The sequence below is a fragment of the Lactuca serriola genome, chromosome 1 (genome assembly GCF_051521515.1).
Source record: "Lactuca serriola cultivar US96UC23 chromosome 1, Lser_US96UC23_V15, whole genome shotgun sequence".
Taxonomy (NCBI): Eukaryota; Viridiplantae; Streptophyta; class Magnoliopsida; order Asterales; family Asteraceae; genus Lactuca; species Lactuca serriola.
Window position 1 is genome coordinate 206,842,879 of NC_136408.1, and position 15,596 is coordinate 206,858,474.

General features: G+C 45.1%; 38 non-coding genes and 9 pseudogenes across 38 annotated transcripts; all 47 read left to right on the forward strand.

The window, feature by feature from the left end:
* Positions 1–50: 50 nt before the first annotated feature.
* Positions 51–169, forward strand: LOC145073780 (5S ribosomal RNA). Its single transcript, XR_013691541.1, has one exon. It is a non-coding gene; the product is annotated as a 5S ribosomal RNA (ribosomal RNA).
* Positions 170–400: 231 nt separating this feature from the next.
* LOC145084575 (5S ribosomal RNA) lies at positions 401–519 on the forward strand. Its single transcript, XR_013699016.1, has one exon. It is a non-coding gene; the product is annotated as a 5S ribosomal RNA (ribosomal RNA).
* Positions 520–751: 232 nt separating this feature from the next.
* Positions 752–870, forward strand: LOC145080067 (5S ribosomal RNA; annotated as a pseudogene).
* Positions 871–1,103: 233 nt separating this feature from the next.
* Positions 1,104–1,222, forward strand: LOC145085426 (5S ribosomal RNA). Its single transcript, XR_013699824.1, has one exon. It is a non-coding gene; the product is annotated as a 5S ribosomal RNA (ribosomal RNA).
* Positions 1,223–1,453: 231 nt separating this feature from the next.
* On the forward strand, positions 1,454–1,572 carry LOC145078986 (5S ribosomal RNA). Its single transcript, XR_013694516.1, has one exon. It is a non-coding gene; the product is annotated as a 5S ribosomal RNA (ribosomal RNA).
* A 118-nt stretch (positions 1,573–1,690) lies between these two features.
* Positions 1,691–1,809, forward strand: LOC145076885 (5S ribosomal RNA). The gene has a single exon (XR_013692845.1). It is a non-coding gene; the product is annotated as a 5S ribosomal RNA (ribosomal RNA).
* A 230-nt stretch (positions 1,810–2,039) lies between these two features.
* LOC145079203 (5S ribosomal RNA) lies at positions 2,040–2,158 on the forward strand. The gene has a single exon (XR_013694723.1). It is a non-coding gene; the product is annotated as a 5S ribosomal RNA (ribosomal RNA).
* A 237-nt stretch (positions 2,159–2,395) lies between these two features.
* Positions 2,396–2,514, forward strand: LOC145085786 (5S ribosomal RNA). The gene has a single exon (XR_013700175.1). It is a non-coding gene; the product is annotated as a 5S ribosomal RNA (ribosomal RNA).
* Positions 2,515–2,741: 227 nt separating this feature from the next.
* LOC145073937 (5S ribosomal RNA) lies at positions 2,742–2,860 on the forward strand. The gene has a single exon (XR_013691609.1). It is a non-coding gene; the product is annotated as a 5S ribosomal RNA (ribosomal RNA).
* A 230-nt stretch (positions 2,861–3,090) lies between these two features.
* On the forward strand, positions 3,091–3,209 carry LOC145079633 (5S ribosomal RNA; annotated as a pseudogene).
* Positions 3,210–3,326: 117 nt separating this feature from the next.
* Positions 3,327–3,445, forward strand: LOC145073787 (5S ribosomal RNA). The gene has a single exon (XR_013691542.1). It is a non-coding gene; the product is annotated as a 5S ribosomal RNA (ribosomal RNA).
* A 231-nt stretch (positions 3,446–3,676) lies between these two features.
* Positions 3,677–3,795, forward strand: LOC145085256 (5S ribosomal RNA). The gene has a single exon (XR_013699665.1). It is a non-coding gene; the product is annotated as a 5S ribosomal RNA (ribosomal RNA).
* A 232-nt stretch (positions 3,796–4,027) lies between these two features.
* LOC145080005 (5S ribosomal RNA) lies at positions 4,028–4,146 on the forward strand (annotated as a pseudogene).
* A 234-nt stretch (positions 4,147–4,380) lies between these two features.
* On the forward strand, positions 4,381–4,499 carry LOC145085651 (5S ribosomal RNA). Its single transcript, XR_013700043.1, has one exon. It is a non-coding gene; the product is annotated as a 5S ribosomal RNA (ribosomal RNA).
* A 232-nt stretch (positions 4,500–4,731) lies between these two features.
* On the forward strand, positions 4,732–4,850 carry LOC145079977 (5S ribosomal RNA; annotated as a pseudogene).
* Positions 4,851–5,083: 233 nt separating this feature from the next.
* Positions 5,084–5,202, forward strand: LOC145074450 (5S ribosomal RNA). Its single transcript, XR_013691851.1, has one exon. It is a non-coding gene; the product is annotated as a 5S ribosomal RNA (ribosomal RNA).
* Positions 5,203–5,435: 233 nt separating this feature from the next.
* On the forward strand, positions 5,436–5,554 carry LOC145078987 (5S ribosomal RNA). The gene has a single exon (XR_013694517.1). It is a non-coding gene; the product is annotated as a 5S ribosomal RNA (ribosomal RNA).
* Positions 5,555–5,672: 118 nt separating this feature from the next.
* LOC145073794 (5S ribosomal RNA) lies at positions 5,673–5,791 on the forward strand. The gene has a single exon (XR_013691544.1). It is a non-coding gene; the product is annotated as a 5S ribosomal RNA (ribosomal RNA).
* Positions 5,792–6,021: 230 nt separating this feature from the next.
* Positions 6,022–6,140, forward strand: LOC145077619 (5S ribosomal RNA). The gene has a single exon (XR_013693344.1). It is a non-coding gene; the product is annotated as a 5S ribosomal RNA (ribosomal RNA).
* A 237-nt stretch (positions 6,141–6,377) lies between these two features.
* LOC145073223 (5S ribosomal RNA) lies at positions 6,378–6,496 on the forward strand. Its single transcript, XR_013691293.1, has one exon. It is a non-coding gene; the product is annotated as a 5S ribosomal RNA (ribosomal RNA).
* A 233-nt stretch (positions 6,497–6,729) lies between these two features.
* On the forward strand, positions 6,730–6,848 carry LOC145078989 (5S ribosomal RNA). Its single transcript, XR_013694519.1, has one exon. It is a non-coding gene; the product is annotated as a 5S ribosomal RNA (ribosomal RNA).
* Positions 6,849–6,966: 118 nt separating this feature from the next.
* LOC145073797 (5S ribosomal RNA) lies at positions 6,967–7,085 on the forward strand. Its single transcript, XR_013691545.1, has one exon. It is a non-coding gene; the product is annotated as a 5S ribosomal RNA (ribosomal RNA).
* Positions 7,086–7,315: 230 nt separating this feature from the next.
* LOC145077630 (5S ribosomal RNA) lies at positions 7,316–7,434 on the forward strand. Its single transcript, XR_013693346.1, has one exon. It is a non-coding gene; the product is annotated as a 5S ribosomal RNA (ribosomal RNA).
* A 237-nt stretch (positions 7,435–7,671) lies between these two features.
* LOC145075626 (5S ribosomal RNA) lies at positions 7,672–7,790 on the forward strand. The gene has a single exon (XR_013692476.1). It is a non-coding gene; the product is annotated as a 5S ribosomal RNA (ribosomal RNA).
* A 226-nt stretch (positions 7,791–8,016) lies between these two features.
* Positions 8,017–8,135, forward strand: LOC145075371 (5S ribosomal RNA). The gene has a single exon (XR_013692419.1). It is a non-coding gene; the product is annotated as a 5S ribosomal RNA (ribosomal RNA).
* A 231-nt stretch (positions 8,136–8,366) lies between these two features.
* Positions 8,367–8,485, forward strand: LOC145079951 (5S ribosomal RNA; annotated as a pseudogene).
* A 117-nt stretch (positions 8,486–8,602) lies between these two features.
* LOC145073803 (5S ribosomal RNA) lies at positions 8,603–8,721 on the forward strand. Its single transcript, XR_013691549.1, has one exon. It is a non-coding gene; the product is annotated as a 5S ribosomal RNA (ribosomal RNA).
* A 231-nt stretch (positions 8,722–8,952) lies between these two features.
* LOC145084998 (5S ribosomal RNA) lies at positions 8,953–9,071 on the forward strand. Its single transcript, XR_013699416.1, has one exon. It is a non-coding gene; the product is annotated as a 5S ribosomal RNA (ribosomal RNA).
* Positions 9,072–9,303: 232 nt separating this feature from the next.
* LOC145079627 (5S ribosomal RNA) lies at positions 9,304–9,422 on the forward strand (annotated as a pseudogene).
* A 233-nt stretch (positions 9,423–9,655) lies between these two features.
* On the forward strand, positions 9,656–9,774 carry LOC145074205 (5S ribosomal RNA). Its single transcript, XR_013691745.1, has one exon. It is a non-coding gene; the product is annotated as a 5S ribosomal RNA (ribosomal RNA).
* Positions 9,775–10,004: 230 nt separating this feature from the next.
* LOC145078990 (5S ribosomal RNA) lies at positions 10,005–10,123 on the forward strand. The gene has a single exon (XR_013694520.1). It is a non-coding gene; the product is annotated as a 5S ribosomal RNA (ribosomal RNA).
* Positions 10,124–10,242: 119 nt separating this feature from the next.
* On the forward strand, positions 10,243–10,361 carry LOC145073811 (5S ribosomal RNA). Its single transcript, XR_013691552.1, has one exon. It is a non-coding gene; the product is annotated as a 5S ribosomal RNA (ribosomal RNA).
* Positions 10,362–10,591: 230 nt separating this feature from the next.
* On the forward strand, positions 10,592–10,710 carry LOC145078929 (5S ribosomal RNA). The gene has a single exon (XR_013694461.1). It is a non-coding gene; the product is annotated as a 5S ribosomal RNA (ribosomal RNA).
* Positions 10,711–10,950: 240 nt separating this feature from the next.
* Positions 10,951–11,069, forward strand: LOC145085421 (5S ribosomal RNA). Its single transcript, XR_013699820.1, has one exon. It is a non-coding gene; the product is annotated as a 5S ribosomal RNA (ribosomal RNA).
* A 225-nt stretch (positions 11,070–11,294) lies between these two features.
* LOC145085779 (5S ribosomal RNA) lies at positions 11,295–11,413 on the forward strand. Its single transcript, XR_013700168.1, has one exon. It is a non-coding gene; the product is annotated as a 5S ribosomal RNA (ribosomal RNA).
* A 230-nt stretch (positions 11,414–11,643) lies between these two features.
* Positions 11,644–11,762, forward strand: LOC145080183 (5S ribosomal RNA; annotated as a pseudogene).
* A 117-nt stretch (positions 11,763–11,879) lies between these two features.
* Positions 11,880–11,998, forward strand: LOC145073819 (5S ribosomal RNA). Its single transcript, XR_013691554.1, has one exon. It is a non-coding gene; the product is annotated as a 5S ribosomal RNA (ribosomal RNA).
* Positions 11,999–12,232: 234 nt separating this feature from the next.
* LOC145084999 (5S ribosomal RNA) lies at positions 12,233–12,351 on the forward strand. Its single transcript, XR_013699417.1, has one exon. It is a non-coding gene; the product is annotated as a 5S ribosomal RNA (ribosomal RNA).
* A 232-nt stretch (positions 12,352–12,583) lies between these two features.
* LOC145080052 (5S ribosomal RNA) lies at positions 12,584–12,702 on the forward strand (annotated as a pseudogene).
* A 235-nt stretch (positions 12,703–12,937) lies between these two features.
* LOC145085428 (5S ribosomal RNA) lies at positions 12,938–13,056 on the forward strand. Its single transcript, XR_013699826.1, has one exon. It is a non-coding gene; the product is annotated as a 5S ribosomal RNA (ribosomal RNA).
* Positions 13,057–13,289: 233 nt separating this feature from the next.
* LOC145080053 (5S ribosomal RNA) lies at positions 13,290–13,408 on the forward strand (annotated as a pseudogene).
* Positions 13,409–13,641: 233 nt separating this feature from the next.
* On the forward strand, positions 13,642–13,760 carry LOC145085061 (5S ribosomal RNA). Its single transcript, XR_013699476.1, has one exon. It is a non-coding gene; the product is annotated as a 5S ribosomal RNA (ribosomal RNA).
* Positions 13,761–13,990: 230 nt separating this feature from the next.
* LOC145078991 (5S ribosomal RNA) lies at positions 13,991–14,109 on the forward strand. Its single transcript, XR_013694521.1, has one exon. It is a non-coding gene; the product is annotated as a 5S ribosomal RNA (ribosomal RNA).
* A 118-nt stretch (positions 14,110–14,227) lies between these two features.
* Positions 14,228–14,346, forward strand: LOC145073827 (5S ribosomal RNA). Its single transcript, XR_013691557.1, has one exon. It is a non-coding gene; the product is annotated as a 5S ribosomal RNA (ribosomal RNA).
* A 230-nt stretch (positions 14,347–14,576) lies between these two features.
* LOC145077641 (5S ribosomal RNA) lies at positions 14,577–14,695 on the forward strand. Its single transcript, XR_013693347.1, has one exon. It is a non-coding gene; the product is annotated as a 5S ribosomal RNA (ribosomal RNA).
* A 238-nt stretch (positions 14,696–14,933) lies between these two features.
* On the forward strand, positions 14,934–15,052 carry LOC145074746 (5S ribosomal RNA). The gene has a single exon (XR_013692070.1). It is a non-coding gene; the product is annotated as a 5S ribosomal RNA (ribosomal RNA).
* A 226-nt stretch (positions 15,053–15,278) lies between these two features.
* On the forward strand, positions 15,279–15,397 carry LOC145078861 (5S ribosomal RNA). Its single transcript, XR_013694390.1, has one exon. It is a non-coding gene; the product is annotated as a 5S ribosomal RNA (ribosomal RNA).
* Positions 15,398–15,596: the final 199 nt, after the last annotated feature.

A 15,596-nucleotide genomic window follows, 5' to 3' on the forward strand; every position in this document is an offset into this window, starting at 1 on the left:
TTCTGGCTATTTCTATGCTCGGGTGCCTTCCGGTTCATGGTTATTATTTTGGGTGTGATCATAACAGCACTAATGCACCGGATCCCATCAGAACTCCGCAGTTAAGCGTGCTTGGGCGAGAGTAGTACTTGGATTGGTGACCCCCTGGGAAGTCCTCGTGTTGCACCCTCTTTTTCGTTCTCCGTTTGCATTTTTTTTTACATTTTACATGTTGTTTTTTGGTTTTTTTCCTTTCTTTCTGGCTATTTCTATGCTCGTGTGCCTTCCGGTTTATGGTTGATGGTTTTCGTATTTTTCGAACGAAGCCGATCGGTCACGTGGATCCCACGCCCCGCGTACCAAAACAAAGGAGGTTCTGCGTCTGGTAACACATAAAAGCAATAAACATGGATAGTATTTCGGGTGCGATCATACCAGCACTAATGCACCGGATCCCATCAGAACTCCGCAGTTAAGCGTGCTTAGGCGAGAGTAGTACTAGGATGGGTGACCCCCTGGGAAGTCCTCGTGTTGCACCCCTTTTTTCGTTGTCCGTTTGCGTTTTTTTTTCCGTTTTACGTGCGGCTTTTAAGTTTTTTTTCCTTTCTTTCTTGCTATTTCTATGCTCGGGTTCCCTCCGGTTCATGGTTCATGGTTTTCGTATTTTTGGAACGGAACCGATCGGTAACTTGGGTCCCACGCCCCGCGTACCAAAACAAAGTAGGATCTGCGTCTTGTAACACATAAAAGCAATAAAGATGGATAGTATTTCGTGTGCTATCATACCATCACTAATGCACCGAATCCCATCAGAACTTCGCAGTTAAGCGTGCGTGGGCGAGAGTAGTACAAGGATGGATGACCCCCTGGGAAGTGCTCGTGTTGAACCCTCTTTTTCGTTGTCCGTTTGCATTTTTTTTTAACATTTTACGTGCGGTTTTTTGGTTTTTTTTCCTTTCTTTCTGGCTATTTCTATGCTCGGGTGCCTTCCAGTTTATGGTTGATGGTTTTCGTATTTTTGGAACGGAGCCGATCGGTCACGTGGATCCCACGCCCCGCGTACAAAAACAAAGGAGATTGTGCATCTTGTAACACATAAAAGCAATAAACATGGATATTATTTTGGGTGTGATCATAACAGCACTAATGCACCAGATCCCATCAGAACTCCGCAGTTAAGCGTGCTTGGGCGAGAGTAGTACTAGGATGGGTGACCCCCTGGGAAGTCCTCGTGTTGCACCCCCTTTTTCGTTGTCCGTTTGCGTTTTTTTTTCTATTTTACGTGCGATTTTAGGTTTTTTTTCCTTTCTTTCTTGCTATTTCTATGCTCGGGTTCCCTCCGGTACATGGTTCATGGTTTTCGTATTTTTGGAACGGAGCCGATCGGTCACTTGGGTCCCACGCCTCGCGTACCAAAACAAAGTAGGCTTTCCGTCTTGTAACACATAAAAGAAATAAACATGGATAGTATTTCGTGTGCTATCATACCAGCACTAATGCACCGAATCCCATCAGAACTTCACAGTCAAGCGTGCTTGGGCGAGATGAGTACAAGGATGGGTGACCCCCTGGGAAGTGCTCGTGTTGCACCCTCTTTTTCGTTGTCCGTTTGCATTTTTTTTAACATTTTACGTGCGGTTTTTTGGTTTTTTTTCCTTTCTTTCTGGCTATTTCTATGCTCGGGTGCCTTCCGGTTCATGGTTATTATTTTGGGTGTGATCATAACAGCACTAATGCACCGGATCCCATCAGAACTCCGCAGTTAAGCATGCTTGGGCGAGAGTAGTACTTGGATTGGTGACCCCCTGGGAAGTCCTCGTGTTGCACCCTCTTTTTCGTTCTCCGTTTGCATTTTTTTTACATTTTACATGTTGTTTTTTGGTTTATTTCCTTTCTTTCTGGCTATTTCTATGCTCGTGTGCCTTCCGGTTTATGGTTGATGGTTTTCGTATTTTTGGAACGGAGCCGATCGGTCACGTGGATCCCACGCCCCGCGTACAAAGACAAAGGAGATTATGCGTCTTGTAACACATAAAAGCAATAAACATGGATATTATTTTGGGTGTGATCGTAACAGCACTAATGCACCGGATCCCATCAGAACTCCGCAGTTAAGCGTGCTTGGGCGAGAGTAGAACTTGGATTGGTGACCCCCTGGGAAGTCCTCGTGTTGCACCCTCCTTTTTCGTTGTCCGTTTGCGTTGTTTTTTTTTACATTTTACGTGCGGTTTTTTGGTTTTTTTTTCCATTCTTTCTTGCTATTTCTATGCTCGGGTGCCCTCCGGTTCATGGTTGATGGTTTTCGTATTTTTGGAACGGAGCCGATCAGTCACGTAGGTCCCACGCCACGCGTACCAAAACAAAGGAGGTTCTGCGTTTGGTAACACATAAAAGCAATAAAAATGGATAGTATTTCGGGTGCGATCATACCAGCACTAATGCACCGGATCCCATCAGAACTCCGCAGTTAAGCGTGCTTGGGCGAGAGTAGTACAAGGATGGGTGACACCCTGGGAAGTGCTCGTGTTGCACCCTCTTTTTCGTTGTGCGTTTGCATTTTTTTTTTACATTTTACGTGCTGTTTTTTTTTTCCTTTCTTTCTGGCTATTTCTATGCTCGGGTGCCTTCCGGTTTATGGTTGATGGTTTTCGTATTTTTGGAACGGAGCCGATCAGTCACGTGGATCCCACGCCCCGCGTACAAAAACAAAGGAGATTCTGCATCTTGTAACACATAAAAGCAATAAACATGGATATTATTTTGGGTGTGATCATAACAGCACTAATGCACCGGATCCCATCAGAACTCCGCAGTTAAGCGTGCTTGGGCGAGAGCAGTACTAGGATGGGTGACCCCCTGGTAAGTCCTCGTGTTGCACCCCCTTTTTCGTTGTCCGTTTGCGTTTTTTTCCATTTTACGTGCGGTTTTTAGGTTTTTTTTCCTTTCTTTCTTGCTATTTCTATGCTCGGGTTCCCTCCAGTTCATGGTTCATTGTTTTCATATTTTTGGAATGGAGTCGATCGGTCACTTGGGTCCCACGCCCCGCGTACCAAAACAAAGTAGGCTCTGCGTCTTGTAACACATAAAAGAAATAAACATGGATAGTATTTTGTGTGCTATTATACTAGCACTAATGCACCGAATCCCATCAGAACTTAACAGTTAAGCGTGCTTGGGCGAGAGGAGTACAAGGATGGGTGACCCCCTGGGAAGTGCTCGTGTTGCACCCTCTTTTTCGTTGTCCGTTTGCATTTTTTTAACATTTTACGTGCGGTTTTTTGGTTTTTTTTCCTTTCTTTCTGGCTATTTCTATGCTCGGGTGCCTTCCGGTTCATGGTTATTATTTTGGGTGTGATCATAACAGCACTAATGCACCGGATCCCATCAGAACTCCGCAGTTAAGCGTGCTTGGGCGAGAGTAGTACTTGGATTGGTGACCCCCTGGGAAGTCCTCGTGTTGCACCCTCTTTTTCGTTCTCCGTTTGCATTTTTTTTTACATTTTACATGTTGTTTTTTGGTTTTTTTCCTTTCTTTCTGGCTATTTCTATGCTCGTGTGCCTTCCGGTTTATGGTTGATGGTTTTCGTATTTTTCGAACGAAGCCGATCGGTCACGTGGATCCCACGCCCCGCGTACCAAAACAAAGGAGGTTCTGCGTCTGGTAACACATAAAAGCAATAAACATGGATAGTATTTCGGGTGCGATCATACCAGCACTAATGCACCGGATCCTATCAGAACTCCGCAGTTAAGCGTGCTTAGGCGAGAGTAGTACTAGGATGGGTGACCCCCTGGGAAGTCCTCGTGTTGCACCCCCTTTTTCGTTGTCCGTTTGCGTTTTTTTTTCCGTTTTACGTGCGGCTTTTAAGTTTTTTTTCCTTTCTTTCTTGCTATTTCTATGCTCGGGTTCCCTCCGGTTCATGGTTCATGGTTTTCGTATTTTTGGAACGGAACCGATCGGTCAATTGGGTCCCACGCCCCGCGTACCAAAACAAAGTAGGATCTGCGTCTTGTAACACATAAAAGCAATAAAGATGGATAGTATTTCGTGTGTTATCATACCATCACTAATGCACCGAATCCCATCAGAACTTCGCAGTTAAGCGTGCTTGGGCGAGAGTAGTACAAGGATGGATGACCCCCTGGGAAGTGCTCGTGTTGAACCCTCTTTTTCGTTGTCCGTTTGCATTTTTTTTTAACATTTTACGTGCGGTTTTTTGGTTTTTTTTTCCTTTCTTTCTGGCTATTTCTATGCTCGGGTGCCTTCCGGTTTATGGTTGATGGTTTTCGTATTTTTGGAACGGAGCCGATCGGTCACGTGGATCCCACGCCCCGCGTACAAAAACAAAGGAGATTCTGCATCTTGTAACACATAAAAGCAATAAACATGGATATTATTTTGGGTGTGATCATAACAGCACTAATGCACCGGATCCCATCAGAACTCCGCAGTTAAGCGTGCTTGGCCGAGAGTAGTACTAGGATGGGTGACCCCCTGGGAAGTCCTCGTGTTGCACCCCCTTTTTCGTTGTCCGTTTGCGTTTTTTTTTCATTTTACGTGCGGTTTTTAGGTTTTTTTTTCCTTTCTTTCTTGCTATTTCTATGCTCGGGTTCCCTCCGGTTCATGGTTCATGGTTTTCGTATTTTTGGAACGGAGCCGATCGGTCACTTGGGTCCCACGCCCCGCGTACCAAAACAAAGTAGGATCTGCGTCTTGTAACACATAAAAGCAATAAAGATGGATAGTATTTCGTGTGCTATCATACCATCACTAATGCACTGAATCCCATCAGAACTTCGCAGTTAAGCGTGTTTGGGCGAGAGTAGTACAAGGATGGATGACCCCCTGGGAAGTGCTCGTGTTGAACCCTCTTTTTCGTTGTCCGTTTGCATTTTTTTTTAACATTTTACGTGCGGTATTTTGGTTTTTTTTCCTTTCTTTCTGGCTATTTCTATGCTCGGGTGCCTTCCGGTTTATGGTTGATGGTTTTCGTATTTTTGGAACGGAGCCGATCGGTCACGTGGATCCCACGCCCCGCGTACAAAAACAAAGGAGATTCTGCATCTTGTAACACATAAAAGCAATAAACATGGATATTATTTTGGGTGTGATCATAACAGCACTAATGCACCGGATCCCATCAGAACTCCGCAGTTAAGCGTGCTTGGGCGAGAGTAGTACTAGGATGGGTGACCCCCTGGGATGTCTTCGTGTTGCACCCCCTTTTTCGTTGTCCGTTTGCGTTTTTTTTTCCATTTTACGTGCGGTTTTTAGGTTTTTTTTTCCTTTCTTTCTTGCTATTTCTATGCTCGGGTTCCCTCCGGTTCATGGTTCATGGTTTTCGTATTTTTGGAACGGAGCCGATCGGTCACTTGGGTCCCACGCCCCGCGTACCAAAACAAAGTAGGCTTTGCGTCTTGTAACACATAAAAGAAATAAACATGGATAGTATTTCGTGTGCTATCATACCAGCACTAATGCACCGAATCCCATCAGAACTTCACAGTCAAGCGTGCTTGGGCGAGATGAGTACAAGGATGGGTGACCCCCTGGGAAGTGCTCGTGTTGCACCCTCTTTTTCGTTGTCCGTTTGCATTTTTTTTAACATTTTACGTGCGGTTTTTTGGTTTTTTTTCCTTTCTTTCTGGCTATTTCTATGCTCGGGTGCCTTCCGGTTCATGGTTATTATTTTGGGTGTGATCATAACAGCACTAATGCACCGGATCCCATCAGAACTCCGCAGTTAAGCGTGCTTGGGCGAGAGTAGTACTTGGATTGGTGACCCCCTGGGAAGTCCTCGTGTTGCACCCTCTTTTTCGTTCTCCGTTTGCATTTTTTTTACATTTTACATGTTGTTTTTTGGTTTTTTTCCTTTCTTTCTGGCTATTTCTATGCTCGTGTGCCTTCCGGTTTATGGTTGATGGTTTTCGTATTTTTGGAACGGAGCCGATCGGTCACGTGGATCCTACGCCCCGCGTACAAAGACAAAGGAGATTATGCGTCTTGTAACACATAAAAGCAATAAACATGGATATTATTTTGGGTGTGATCGTAACCGCACTAATGCACCGGATCCCATCAGAACTCCGCAGTTAAGCGTGCTTGGGCGAGAGTAGTACTTGGATTGGTGACCCCCTGGGAAGTCCTCGTATTGCACCCTCCTTTTTCGTTGTCCGTTTGCGTTGTTTTTTTTTACATTTTACGTGCGGTTTTTTGGTTTTTTTTTCCATTCTTTCTTGCTATTTCTATGCTCGGGTGCCCTCCGGTTCATGGTTGATGGTTTTCGTATTTTTGGAACGGAGCCGATCAGTCACGTGGATCCCACGCCCCGCGTACAAAAACAAAGGAGATTCTGCATCTTGTAACACATAAAAGCAATAAACATGGATATTATTTTGGGTGTGATCATAACAGCACTAATGCACCGGATCCCATCAGAACTCCGCAGTTAAGCGTGCTTGGGCGAGAGTAGTACTAGGATGGGTGACACCCTGGGAAGTCCTCGTGTTGCACCCCCTTTTTCGTTGTCCGTTTGCGTTTTTTTTTCCATTTTACGTGCGGTTTTTAGGTTTTTTTTTCCTTTCTTTCTGGCTATTTCTATGCTCGGGTTCCCTCCGGTTCATGGTTCATGGTTTTCGTATTTTTGGAACGGAGCCGATCGGTCACTTGGGTCCCACGCCCCGCGTACCAAAACAAAGTAGGCTTTGCGTCTTGTAACACATAAAAGAAATAAACATGGATAGTATTTCGTGTGCTATCATACCAGCACTAATGCACCGAATCCCATCAGAACTTCACAGTCAAGCGTGCTTGGGCGAGATGAGTACAAGGATGGGTGACCCCCTGGGAAGTGCTCGTGTTGCACCCTCTTTTTCGTTGTCCGTTTGCATTTTTTTTAACATTTTACGTGCGGTTTTTTGGTTTTTTTTCCTTTCTTTCTGGCTATTTCTATGCTCGGGTGCCTTCCGGTTCATGGTTATTATTTTGGGTGTGATCATAACAGCACTAATGCACCGGATCCCATCAGAACTCCGCAGTTAAGCGTGCTTGGGCGAGAGTAGTACTTGGATTGGTGACCCCCTGGGAAGTCCTCGTGTTGCACCCTCTTTTTCGTTCTCCGTTTGCATTTTTTTTACATTTTACATGTTGTTTTTTGGTTTTTTTCCTTTCTTTCTGGCTATTTCTATGCTCGTGTGCCTTCCGGTTTATGGTTGATGGTTTTCGTATTTTTGGAACGGAGCCGATCGGTCACGTGGATCCTACGCCCCGCGTACAAAGACAAAGGAGATTATGCGTCTTGTAACACATAAAAGCAATAAACATGGATATTATTTTGGGTGTGATCGTAACCGCACTAATGCACCGGATCCCATCAGAACTCCGCAGTTAAGCGTGCTTGGGCGAGAGTAGTACTTGGATTGGTGACCCCCTGGGAAGTCCTCGTATTGCACCCTCCTTTTTCGTTGTCCGTTTGCGTTGTTTTTTTTTACATTTTACGTGCGGTTTTTTGGTTTTTTTTTCCATTCTTTCTTGCTATTTCTATGCTCGGGTGCCCTCCGGTTCATGGTTGATGGTTTTCGTATTTTTGGAACGGAGCCGATCAGTCACGTAGGTCCCACGCCCCGCGTACCAAAACAAAGGAGGTTCTGCGTTTGGTAACACATAAAAGCAATAAACATGGATAGTATTTCGGGTGCGATCATACCAGCACTAATGCACCGGATCCCATCAGAACTCCGCAGTTAAGCGTGCTTGGGCAAGAGTAGTACAAGGATGGGTGACACCCTGGGAAGTGCTCGTGTTGCACCCTCTTTTTCGTTGTGCGTTTGCATTTTTTTTTTACATTTTACGTGCTGTTTTTTTTTCCTTTCTTTCTGGCTATTTCTATGCTCGGGTGCCTTCCGGTTTATGGTTGATGGTTTTCGTATTTTTGGAACGGAGCCGATCAGTCACGTGGATCCCACGCCCCGCGTACAAAAACAAAGGAGATTCTGCATCTTGTAACACATAAAAGCAATAAACATGGATATTATTTTGGGTGTGATCATAACAGCACTAATGCACCGGATCCCATCAGAACTCCGCAGTTAAGCATGCTTGGGCGAGAGTAGTACTAGGATGGGTGACCCCCTGGTAAGTCCTCGTGTTGCACCCCCTTTTTCGTTGTCCGTTTGCGTTTTTTTTCCATTTTACGTGCGGTTTTTAGGTTTTTTTTCCTTTCTTTCTTGCTATTTCTATGCTCGGGTTCCCTCCGGTTCATGGTTCATTGTTTTCATATTTTTGGAACGGAGTCGATCGGTCACTTGGGTCCCACGCCCCGCGTACCAAAACAAAGTAGGCTCTGCGTCTTGTAACACATAAAAGAAATAAACATGGATAGTATTTTGTGTGCTATTATACTAGCACTAATGCACCGAATCCCATCAGAACTTAACAGTTAAGCGTGCTTGGGCGAGAGGAGTACAAGGATGGGTGACCCCTTGGGAAGTGCTCGTGTTGCACCCTCTTTTTCGTTGTCCGTTTGCATTTTTTTAACATTTTACGTGCGGTTTTTTGGTTTTTTTTCCTTTCTTTCTGGCTATTTCTATGCTCGGGTGCCTTCCTGTTCATGGTTATTATTTTGGGTGTGATCATAACAGCACTAATGCACCGGATCCCATCAGAACTCCGCAGTTAAGCGTGCTTGGGCGAGAGTAGTACTTGGATTGGTGACCCCCTGGGAAGTCCTCGTGTTGCACCCTCTTTTTCGTTCTCCGTTTGCATTTTTTTTTACATTTTACATGTTGTTTTTTGGTTTTTTTCCTTTCTTTCTGGCTATTTCTATGCTCGTGTGCCTTCCGGTTTATGGTTGATGGTTTTCGTATTTTTCGAACGGAGCCGATCGGTCACGTGGATCCCACGCCCCGCGTACCAAAACAAAGGAGGTTCTGCGTCTGGTAACACATAAAAGCAATAAACATGGATAGTATTTCGGGTGCGATAATACCAGCACTAATGCACCGGATCCCATCAGAACTCCGCAGTTAAGCGTGCTTAGGCGAGAGTAGTACTAGGATGGGTGACCCCCTGGGAAGTCCTCGTGTTGCACCCCCTTTTTCGTTGTCCGTTTGCGTTTTTTTTTCCGTTTTACGTGCGGCTTTTAAGTTTTTTTTCCTTTCTTTCTTGCTATTTCTATGCTCGGGTTCCCTCCGGTTCATGGTTCATGGTTTTCGTATTTTTGGAACGGAACCGATCGGTCACTTGGGTCCCACGCCCCGCGTACCAAAACAAAGTAGGATCTGCGTCTTGTAACACATAAAAGCAATAAAGATGGATAGTATTTCGTGTGCTATCATACCATCACTAATGCACCGAATCCCATCAGAACTTCGCAGTTAAGCGTGCTTGGGCGAGAGTAGTACAAGGATGGATGACCCCCTGGGAAGTGCTCGTGTTGAACCCTCTTTTTCGTTGTCCGTTTGCATTTTTTTTTAACATTTTACGTGCGGTTTTTTGGTTTTTTTTCCTTTCTTTCTGGCTATTTCTATGCTCGGGTGCCTTCCGGTTTATGGTTGATGGTTTTCGTATTTTTGGAACGGAGCCGATCGGTCACGTGGATCCCACGCCCCGCGTACAAAAACAAAGGAGATTCTGCATCTTGTAACACATAAAAGCAATAAACATGGATATTATTTTGGGTGTGATCATAACAGCACTAATGCACCTGATCCCATCAGAACTCCACAGTTAAGCGTGCTTGGGCGAGAGTAGTACTAGGATGGGTGACCCCCTGGGAAGTCCTCGTGTTGCACCCCCTTTTTCGTTGTCCGTTTGCATTTTTTTTCCATTTTACGTGCGATTTTAGGTTTTTTTTCCTTTCTTTCTTGCTATTTCTATGCTCGGGTTCCCTCCGGTTCATGGTTCATGGTTTTCGTATTTTTGGAACGGAGCCGATCGGTCACCTGGGTCCCACGCCCCGCGTACCAAAACAAAGTAGGCTTTGCGTCTTGTAACACATAAAAGAAATAAACATGGATAGTATTTCGTGTGCTATCATACCAGCACTAATGCACCGAATCCCATCAGAACTTCACAGTCAAGCGTGCTTGGGCGAGATGAGTACAAGGATGGGTGACCCCCTGGGAAGTGCTCGTGTTGCACCCTCTTTTTCGTTGTCCGTTTGCATTTTTTTTTAACATTTTACGTGCGGTTTTTTGGTTTTTTTTCCTTTCTTTCTGGCTATTTCTATGCTCGGGTGCCTTCCGGTTCATGGTTATTATTTTGGGTGTGATCATAACAGCACTAATGCACCGGATCCCATCAGAACTCCGCAGTTAAGCGTGCTTGGGCGAGAGTAGTACTTGGATTGGTGACCCCCTGGGAAGTCCTCGTGTTGCACCCTCTTTTTCGTTCTCCGTTTGCATTTTTTTTACATTTTACATGTTGTTTTTTGGTTTTTTTCCTTTCTTTCTGGCTATTTCTATGCTCGTGTGACTTCCGGTTTATGGTTGATGGTTTTCGTATTTTTGGAACGGAGCCGATCGGTGACGTGGATCCCACGCCCCGCGTACAAAGACAAAGGAGATTATGCGTCTTGTAACACATAAAAGCAATAAACATGGATATTATTTTGGGTGTGATCGTAACAGCACTAATGCACCGGATCCCATCAAAACTCCGCAGTTAAGCGTGCTTGGGCGAGAGTAGTACTTGGATTGGTGACCCCCTGGGAAGTCCTCGTGTTGCACCCTCCTTTTTCGTTGTCCGTTTGCGTTGTTTTTTTTTTACATTTTACGTGCGGTTTTTTGGTTTTTTTTTTTCCATTCTTTCTTGCTATTTCTATGCTCGGGTGCCCTCCGGTTCATGGTTGATGGTTTCCGTATTTTTGGAACGGAGCCGATCAGTCACGTAGGTCCCACGCCCCGCGTACCAAAACAAAGGAGGTTCTGCGTTTGGTAACACATAAAAGCAATAAACATGGATAGTATTTCGGGTGCGATCATACCAGCACTAATGCACCGGATCCCATCAGAACTCCGCAGTTAAGCGTGCTTGGGCGAGAGTAGTACAAGGATGGATGACCCCATGGGAAGTGCTCGTGTTGCACCCTCTTTTTCGTTGTGCGTTTGCATTTTTTTTTACATTTTACGTGCTGTTTTTTTTTCCTTTCTTTCTGGCTATTTCTATGCTCGGGTGCCTTCCGGTTTATGGTTGATGGTTTTCGTATTTTTGGAACGGAGCCGATCAGTCACGTGGATCCCACGCCCCGCGTACAAAAACAAAGGAGATTCTGCATCTTGTAACACATAAAAGCAATAAACATGGATATTATTTTGGGTGTGATCATAACAGCACTAATGCACCGGATCCCATCAGAACTCCGCAGTTAAGCGTGCTTGGGCGAGAGTAGTACTAGGATGGGTGACCCCCTGGTAAGTCCTCGTGTTGCACCCCCTTTTTCGTTGTCCGTTTGCGTTTTTTTCCATTTTACGTGCGGTTTTTAGGTTTTTTTTCCTTTCTTTCTTGCTATTTCTATGCTCGGGTTCCCTCCGGTTCATGGTTCATTCTTTTCATATTTTTGGAACGGAGTCGATCGGTCACTTGGGTCCCACGCCCCGTGTACCAAAACAAAGTAGGCTCTGCGTCTTGTAACACATAAAAGAAATAAACATGGATAGTATTTTGTGTGCTATTATACTAGCACTAATGCACCGAATCCCATCAGAACTTAACGGTTAAGCGTGCTTGGGCGAGAGGAGTACAAGGATGGGTGACCCCCTGGGAAGTGCTCGTGTTGCACCCTCTTTTTCGTTGTCCGTTTGCATTTTTTTAACATTTTACGTGCGGTTTTTTGGTTTTTTTTCCTTTCTTTCTGGCTATTTCTATGCTCGGGTGCCTTCCGGTTCATGGTTATTATTTTGGGTGTGATCATAACAGCACTAATGCACCGGATCCCATCAGAACTCCGCAGTTAAGCGTGCTTGGGCGAGAGTAGTACTTGGATTGGTGACCCCCTGGGAAGTCCTCGTGTTGCACCCTCTTTTTCGTTCTCCGTTTGCATTTTTTTTTTTTACATTTTACATGTTGTTTTTTGGTTTTTTTCCTTTCTTTCTGGCTATTTCTATGCTCGTGTGCCTTCCGGTTTATGGTTGATGGTTTTCGTATTTTTCGAACGGAGCCGATCGGTCACGTGGATCCCACGCCCCGCGTACCAAAACAAAGGAGGTTCTGCGTCTGGTAACACATAAAAGCAATAAACATGGATAGTATTTCGGGTGCGATAATACCAGCACTAATGCACCGGATCCCATCAGAACTCCGCAGTTAAGCGTGCTTAGGCGAGAGTAGTACTAGGATGGGTGACCCCCTGGGAAGTCCTCGTGTTGCACCCCCTTTTTCGTTGTCCGTTTGCGTTTTTTTTTCCGTTTTACGTGCGGCTTTTAAGTTTTTTTTCCTTTCTTTCTTGCTATTTCTATGCTCGGGTTCCCTCCGGTTCATGGTTCATGGTTTTCGTATTTTTGGAACGGAACCGATCGGTCACTTGGGTCCCACGCCCCGCGTACCAAAACAAAGTAGGATCTGCGTCTTGTAACACATAAAAGCAATAAATATGGATAGTATTTCGTGTGCTATCATACCATCACTAATGCACTGAATCCCATCAGAACTTCGCAGTTAAGCGTGCTTGGGCGAGAGTAGTACAAGGATGGATGACCCCCTGGGAAGTGCTCGTGTTGAACCCTCTTTTTCGTTGTCCGTTTGCATTTTTTTTTAACATTTTACGTGCGGTTTTTTGGTTTTTTTTTTCCTTTCTTTCTGGCTATTTCTATGCTCGGGTGCCTTCCGGTTTATGGTTGATGGTTTTCGTATTTTTGGAACGGAGCCGATCGGTCACGTGGATCCCACGCCCCGCGTACAAAAACAAAGGAGATTCTGCATCTTGTAACACATAAAAGCAATAAACATGGATATTATTTTGGGTGTGATCATAACAGCACTAATGCACCAGATCCCATCAGAACTCCGCAGTTAAGCGTGCTTGGGCGAGAGTAGTACTAGGATGGGTGACCCCCTGGGAAGTCCTCGTGTTGCACCCCCTTTTTCGTTGTCCGTTTGCGTTTTTTTTTTCATTTTACGTGCGGTTTTTAGGTTTTTTTTTCCTTTCTTTCTTGCTATTTCTATGCTCGGGTTCCCTCCGGTTCATGGTTCATGGTTTTCGTATTTTTGGAACGGAGCCGATCGGTCACTTGGGTCCCACGCCCCGCGTACCAAAACAAAGTAGGATCTGCGTCTTGTAACACATAAAAGCAATAAAGATGGATAGTATTTCGTGTGCTATCATACCATCACTAATGCACTGAATCCCATCAGAACTTCGCAGTTAAGCGTGCTTGGGCGAGAGTAGTACAAGGATGGATGACCCCCTGGGAAGTGCTCGTGTTGAACCCTCTTTTTCGTTGTCCGTTTGCATTTTTTTTTAACATTTTACGTGCGGTTTTTTGGTGTTTTTTCCTTTCTTTCTGGCTATTTCTATGCTCGGGTGCCTTCCGGTTTATGGTTGATGGTTTTCGTATTTTTGGAACGGAGCCGATCGGTCACGTGGATCCCACGCCCCGCGTACAAAAACAAAGGAGATTCTGCATCTTGTAACACATAAAAGCAATAAACATGGATATTATTTTGGGTGTGATCATAACAGCACTAATGCACCGGATCCCATCAGAACTCCGCAGTTAAGCGTGCTTGGGCGAGAGTAGTACTAGGATGGGTGACCCCCTGGGAAGTCCTCGTGTTGCACCCCTTTTTCGTTGTCCGTTTGCGTTTTTTTTCCATTTTACGTGCGGTTTTTAGGTTTTTTTTCCTTTCTTTCTTGCTATTTCTATGCTCGGGTTCCCTCCGGTTCATGGTTCATGGTTTTCGTATTTTTGGAACGGAGCCGATCGGTCACTTGGGTCCCACGCCCCGCGTACCAAAACAAAGTAGGTTTTGCGTCTTGTAACACATAAAAGAAATAAACATGGATAGTATTTCGTGTGCTATCATACCAGCACTAATGCACCGAATCCCATCAGAACTTCACAGTCAAGCGTGCTTGGGCGAGATGAGTACAAGGATGGGTGACCCCCTGGGAAGTGCTCGTGTTGCACCCTCTTTTTCGTTGTCCGTTTGCATTTTTTTTAACATTTTACGTGCGGTTTTTTGGTTTTTTTTCCTTTCTTTCTGGCTATTTCTATGCTCGGTTGCCTTCCGGTTCATGGTTATTATTTTGGGTGTGATCATAACAGCACTAATGCACCGGATCCCATCAGAACTCCGCAGTTAAGCGTGCTTGGGCGAGAGTAGTACTTGGATTGGTGACCCCCTGGGAAGTCCTCGTGTTGCACCCTCTTTTTCGTTCTCCGTTTGCATTTTTTTTACATTTTACATGTTGTTTTTTGGTTTTTTTCCTTTCTTTCTGGCTATTTCTATGCTCGTGTGCCTTCCGGTTTATGGTTGATGGTTTTCGTATTTTTGGAACGGAGCCGATCGGTCACGTGGATCCCACGCCCCGCGTACAAAGACAAAGGAGATTATGCGTCTTGTAACACATAAAAGCAATAAACATGGATATTATTTTGGGTGTGATCGTAACCGCACTAATGCACCGGATCCCATCAGAACTCCGCAGTTAAGCGTGCTTGGGCGAGAGTAGTACTTGGATTGGTGACCCCCTGGGAAGTCCTCGTATTGCACCCTCCTTTTTCGTTGTCCGTTTGCGTTGTTTTTTTTTACATTTTACGTGCGGTTTTTTGGTTTTTTTTTTCCATTCTTTCTTGCTATTTCTATGCTCGGGTGCCCTCCGGTTCATGGTTGATGGTTTTCGTATTTTTGGAACGGAGCCGATCAGTCACGTAGGTCCCACGCCCCGCGTACCAAAACAAAGGAGGTTCTGCGTTTGGTAACACATAAAAGCAATAAACATGGATAGTATTTCGGGTGCGATCATACCAGCACTAATGCACCGGATCCCATCAGAACTCCGCAGTTAAGCGTGCTTGGGCGAGAGTAGTACAAGGATGGGTGATACCCTGGGAAGTGCTCGTGTTGCACCCTCTTTTTCGTTGTGCGTTTGCATTTTTTTTTTACATTTTACGTGCTGTTTTTTTTTCCTTTCTTTGTGGCTATTTCTATGCTCGGGTGCCTTCCGGTTTATGGTTGATGGTTTTCGTATTTTTGGAACGGAGCCGATGAGTCACGTGGATCCCACGCCCCGCGTACAAAAACAAAGGAGATTCTGCATCTTGTAACACATAAAAGCAATAAACATGGATATTATTTTGGGTGTGATCATAACAGCACTAATGCACCGGATCCCATCAGAACTCCGCAGTTAAGCGTGCTTGGGCGAGAGTAGTACTAGGATGGGTGACTCCCTGGTAAGTCCTCTTGTTGCACCCCCTTTTTCGTTGTCCGTTTGCGTTTTTTTTCCATTTTACGTGCGGTTTTTAGGTTTTTTTTCCTTTCTTTCTTGCTATTTCTATGCTCGGGTTCCCTCCGGTTCATGGTTCTTTGTTTTCATATTTTTGGAACGGAGTCGATCGGTCACTTGGGTCCCACGCCCCGCGTACCAAAACAAAGTAGGCTCTGCGTCTTGTAA